Source organism: Podarcis pityusensis (assembly GCF_964106645.2).
Source record: "Podarcis pityusensis genome assembly, chromosome: 2".
Taxonomy (NCBI): Eukaryota; Metazoa; Chordata; class Lepidosauria; order Squamata; family Lacertidae; genus Podarcis; species Podarcis pityusensis.
In genome coordinates, this window is record NC_138029.1 from 15,189,853 (window position 1) to 15,195,903 (window position 6,051).

The window sequence follows — 6,051 nt, forward strand, 5'->3', positions numbered from 1 at the left end:
ACCATTATAGATCCATGACGCATAATTAGATATTACTCGGGAACATAGAAAGGTTCAATCTAGGATCAGTCAAGAAAATGGGAATATTATTTTTTGTGGAAACAAAGAAGGCCGATAGTAAGGTACTGTATAGTCATATGCAATTAGTACCATTGTAATCAAATTCAGTGGGAAAGCACCAGCCATAAGTTTGTTTTTTAAGATACATCAACAACATCCTCCATGTAGCAACAGAATTCATTGACTTAGTGGCGCCTTGTGAAACATGCATCAAATGAGTTATTTTTTTTCGGAAACTGCAATATTCAGGGCCTTATTAAACCAGATGTTAAGGGGAAAAGTTCAATGTTTTTATCCACCCGTGGGCAATAGTCCATCTGGCCACCACCAAGAAATATATAATAAGAGTTTTGATTCTGCATTGTCCTCTTCAGACATCAGTAACTTTGCTTGCAGAAGGCTCCTGGTTCAATCTCCCTCCTCTTCAGGTAGGGTTGGGAAAATCCCGTCTGAAATCCCAGAGAACCAAGGTTCAAGTGCATGGCAGCTTCCTATGACAGCAAACTTGTGTCAGACTGAAGCCCCTAACTGGATCTAGCCTGCATACGAGTTTTGAGTATTAAGCATTAATGTCTCCCTCTCATACATTATTTTTTTTTATTGATAAAGACTTTGACATTTTACAACTTAAGAAATAGTCAAGACAGAATCATAGCAAAAAACAACAAATTATCATTCCCCATACAAAAAGGGGGGGGGGAAATGCAGCCGATCATTAAAATACAGTCCAAATTGATTCTTGGAGGGGTTTTTTATAATCTAATTTACTATCGTTAAACAGCAATGCCTAGCTGCACACAGTCATTAAATTATCCAATTGATTCAATAAATCTCACAACAAGAGAGGGAGAGAAAGGGAGATCCTGCCCTATCTACAAGCTTATATTGGGTTTTATATTTAGCTTTACTGTCATAGCTTCCCTCAAAGATTCCTGGGAATTACAATGCGGTGAGATGTTGATAGTCCCATGTTACCAACCCCAGCTCCCCTTCGCAGGACTACAGTTCCCAATTTCCTTGGGGAAAGGGAATTACAGTGGTGCCTCGCAAGACAAAATTAATCCGTTCCGTGAGTCTCTTCGTCTTGCGGTTTTTTCGTCTTGCGAAGCACGGCTATTAGTGGCTTAGCGGCTTAGCGGCTATTAACGGCTTAGCGGCTTTAAGAAAAAGGAAACAAACTTGCAAGAACTCGCAAGACGTTTCGTCTTGCAAAGCAAGCCCATAGGGAAATTCGTCTTGCGGAACGACTCAAAAAACGGAAAACTCTTTCGTCTTGCGCGTTTTTCATCTTGCGAGGCATTCGTCTTGTGAGGCACCACTGTATTGTTAAACCTGTCTACACGCTGAGCATGGATGTGCCCTAAGCTGATGGGTGGGGAATCTATGGCGCTTTAGATGTTGGACTCCATTTCCAGTCAGCCCCAGCCAGCATGGCCAGTGCTTAAGTAACAGGGGAGTCATCCCCAATATTTTTCAGGATGGACCCAGCCCCCCCAATTCTGTGGCAATCCTCCAAACAACACACCAGGGCAAAGCGTGTTCGCACTGGTGCGTCCCTTTTAAGAAGGTAAGGCGGCCAGCAGTGGGGGTTGGGTGGGGGGCCGGGTTGTCCCAGCCAGATTCAGAGGGTGCACACCTGTGGCATCATGCACGTGCGACACTCCCCACCCAAATATTCTCCAAAATATTAGGAAATGTCCATGGCTTATTTTTGAGTCTATCCGAACCCAAATTAGAATTCCATGAACTTCCCCCATCCTAAATACCAGACAGAGGTGATGAACTGTGTTGCCATTGTCCTCTTTCACCATCTCTGTGTTTCATCTTTACATTATTTTTTATTTGTTTCTCATTAGCTTCTAGTCTGTTGGTGGCACCAACTGTGACTCATAACCTTTCATTAACAAAGCAGGAACAGGCAAGTTCTGGTTTTTTTGTGACTATCTATGCTTAAGACACCAGGTGAACATGAACTTACATGCCTTCTTGAAAAGGATTTCCTGGAACACATGCAAAACGATGCCCATTGTCAGAAGGTTAAAGAAAGTTAGCGCATAAATCTAAACTGCTGTGCTCAAAAGTGATGGGTGACTATTACTCTTTTCTGGTGTGAAGCCAATTTCTCTTTACCATGATCGTGATCATTCTAAGTTATACAACCTCAGGTCAGGGAGTTATTCGGAGGGAGGTACCCCAGAGAACACTAGATGCCCCCAAGAAGCACAGAGCAAGGATGCTTCTTCAGCAGTCTGAGTTGTCTCTGGCTTTGTTGCCATTTGTACCTGGTCTGTGTCTGTGCTGGTGTAATTCTGCCTCTTCAACCAGTGTGTCCCCTGTTGCTGCCATATTATGATGGTGGTGGTGGTGGTGGTGATGGTGCAGTGAAACCAAGTTACCTGAACAGCAACACTGGGAGAGGAATCTGATATTGGCAAAGGATTTTCCCCAATTTATTGGGGGGGGGGCAAACCCAACAAACTGGGCAAAATTAAACCTATTTCAGCAGGCTGCTCTGGAGTGAGATGCAGATGGAGGAAAATGTGTCTGTTTCATCATGGCTATTAAGATAAATCAATAAATGCGGTTGCAGGGGATGTGTGGGTGCCATTGAGGTAGGAGGGGGCTGCCTTTTGCATGGAGCTTGTCAGTGTTCCTCAACTGTGAGCCCCCAGATGCACTTGGACTACAACTCCCATCATCCCTGACCATTGGCTAATCTGACTGGTGATGATGGGAGTTGACAACATCGGATGATGGGAGTCCTGATGATGGGAGTCGACAACATCTGAGAACCAAAGAACATTCATGGCTGATTTGCAAATTCAGGAAAACCACATGACAGGGTTCTTAGGGGACTGTACCACTCATACACAAGTGCTGGACCGTGTTTTGAATCCTCAATGCTTAAGGGCTCCTCCAGATTACCTTTTTATGTACCATACTCCCTGATTTCTTTGTATAAATCTTACCTAGTAACAGGACTATATCGCATCTTTTTTGACCATCTGTTCCGATTTGTTTAAAGGGTGGCTAAACAAGAACACACTCCTTTTGATTTGCGTCTTCCTGTTAATCATTTGTTCATCCCATACTTTTCAATCCATTTCCTTGTCACTTTCCTAACTTCAAAATGTCAGTTCGTTTTAAGAAGTGGTTTTGCTGCACTAAGGCAACAGAGCACTTTAATCAACTTTAATTGCACAAACTGAAATTTATGGTGTGCACCTGAATCACTTCTGCAAAATAGTGACAGTCTTGAAAATTTCTTACGCGAAGAAAATGAAGGGCAGCCTAAAAATCCCCTTGCATGTAGAAAATTAAGCGTATCAGTGGGAAAGCCAGGCTTGACCCCTTCTCCCTAATATGCTATTATTCTTATTCTTATTCTTATTAATTAATTAAATTTGTATACCACTTTATACCCACATGTCTCACAGCAGTTACATTTAGAACCTTCCAGTGGTTTTTCATGTGGAAAGCAGTCCAGTGGCACCTCAAAACAGAAATACCTCTCTATTTGATTTTTGTTTTTCCTAAAGGAATTAAAAATAGCAAGTGTCCTCAAGCTAGTCTTCAAGCTCAATTGCACAAAAGGCCATCAGAGGTAACTCCTGCACCTTTATATCACACTAGCTTCATTGGGCGAAGAAGCAAGACAAGCAATGCCTCTTGCTCACCACCCTAGCCCAGCCTGTGTTGTGCGGCTATGAATCTCGGAGAGTGAGAGCTAAGCAGTAAAATCAGAAAGCATCCCTCCTGGTGTGGCATATTGGTCAGGGAAGTCTCTACTGACAGCTGTAAGGAGAGATTGCATCATGGTGTCTGTTCCTTTGGAGGCAGGCCATGGCCAAATCCTAGCCTCTCTGGAATTTGGCAGGGAGACCAGAACGCCTCCTTTGCCTTTTGACATAGATCCCAGCTGAAACCCTTTGGGGTTTTTCGTTAATAACAAATATATGCAAGCACAAACACAACTCTCTCACAAACACACACACACACTAAGAATTGCTCCTACCACTTTAAAGGGTAAAGGTAAAGGGACCCCTGACTGTTAGGTCCAGTCGCGGACGAATCTGGGGTTGTGGCGCTCATCTCACTTTATTGGCCGAGGGAGCCGGCGTACAGTTTCCGGGTCATGTGGCCAGCATGACCAAGCTGCTTCTGGCGAACCAGAGCAGTGCACGGAAACTCCGTTTACCTTCCCGCCAGAGTGGTACCTATTTATCTACTTGCACTTTGACGTGCTTTTGAACTGCTAGGTTGGCAGGAGCAGGGACCGAGCAACGGGAGCTCACCTCATCGCGGTGATTCGAACCGCCGACCTTCTGATCGGCAAGCCCAAGGCTCTGTGGTTTAGACCACAGCACCACTTTAAAGGCACCTAAACAGCAATTCATGTCAGAGATCTCCTTTATGATTTGAGCCATTGCCAGAGATGAAAATACCTTCCACCTGGTGTCAGATCCTGAAGTCTACAGCCTATTGTTCCTACCTGGGCAGGCCCAAGACATTTTCCCACCTGAGACTAGGGGCAAGAGGACACCCTCCCAGTTCCATGCCAAATGGGCTGGCAGCTGAATCTTATTTCAAATTTCAAATACAGTACTCCCACTTGTCTTCCCTTCACTTTGCCAGCTATGACATCAGGAACCTTGGAAGGAGTGGCCTGAGCCGTGGGTATGCTCATATTGATCAATGATGTCACTCAACACGTTAGTAAAGCTGTCTGTCATCGTTGCAACAACATCATAAATGCAGCCTTGTAACAGGCATCTTATTTCCTACCCACCCCTATAATGGTAGTGACAGCATGCTTAAAAAGTCAAAGGGTGGCATGTAGTTTCTGTTCAATCTATGCCATGAAATGTGGCAACCCTACAGCAGCCACAGAGGACAGTTTTCAGTTCACATGGGCTGTCAATTAAAGGCATTTCAAATCAGCACTCACTGATATGCATTCTGCTAGTGTTAGGGCATGTAAACCCAGGACAAATAAGCTGAAAATTCAGCAGGAGTAACCTGTCCACTATTGGCTCATCAACAGGAAGCTGTTATTTAGAAAACAGATACACACACATGTCTGGTCAGAGTGACCTCTGCTGGGTTGCCCAAGGGAAAGTGACTTCCCATTATGAAGCACTTGTTGTGGTTTTCTTTTGGCTCCCATCAAAGAAGGAAATTCCTAGTGGGAAGCAGGTCAGTACAACTTTTTCTACCTTTGACCACAGACACCCTGCCCAGGGGAGCTCACTGCTAGATCCCATTGGCTGAGAAGCAGGGAGGCAACATCTGAGACCAGAGTTCTCTATCTTCCCAGCCAGGATAGAACGACATTCAGGTCAAGAGGAATTTGGGACAGTTTGCTATCAATGGATAGGTACTTCTGTGAGGCTATAGTACAGGGGTCAGCAAACTTTTTCAGCATGAAGCCGGTCCACTGTCCCTCAGACCTTGTGGGGGGCCGGACAATATATTGGGAGGGAAAATGAATGAATTCCTATGCCCCACAAATAACCCAGAGATGCATTTTAAATAAAAGGACACATTCTACTCATGTAAAAACATGCTGATTCCCGGACTGTCCACGGGCCGGATTTCGAAGGCGATTGGGCCGGATCCGGCCTCCGGGCCTTAGTTTGCCTACCCATGCTATAGTAGCTCAGGCCGCACTAGTTCAGTGAGCTAGAGAAGAAGGGTAAGCTGAAGGCAGGAACTGGGTCTCTGAATGATGCAGGAAGACATTTTAAAGTATTGACCCCAGAGGGCAGGGCCGGATTTAGGTTTGATGAGGCCCTAAGCTACTGAAGTTAATGGGGCCCTTTATATAGCAGACAGGGCCCATTACTTACATCATAGAAGCCTACACAACACAAAACACTGTTGCTGTAAGTAGGTTTTATTTTATTTGTTTTTTATCTTATATTTTGGAAATGTACATCCAGTTTTTCCCCCCTTTAAGTTTTTTGGGCCCCCCAAGAGAGTAGGGCCCTA

At 44.6% G+C, this 6,051-nt stretch overlaps 1 long non-coding RNA gene across 1 annotated transcript; it reads right to left on the reverse strand.

Annotated features, from left to right (window-relative positions):
• Positions 1-225: 225 nt before the first annotated feature.
• On the reverse strand, positions 226-1,662 carry LOC308470351. The gene is made up of 2 exons (XR_013982384.1): positions 1,393-1,662; positions 226-1,103 (listed from the first exon to the last, which is right to left on the reverse strand). It is a non-coding gene; the product is annotated as an uncharacterized lncRNA (long non-coding RNA).
• Positions 1,663-6,051: the final 4,389 nt, after the last annotated feature.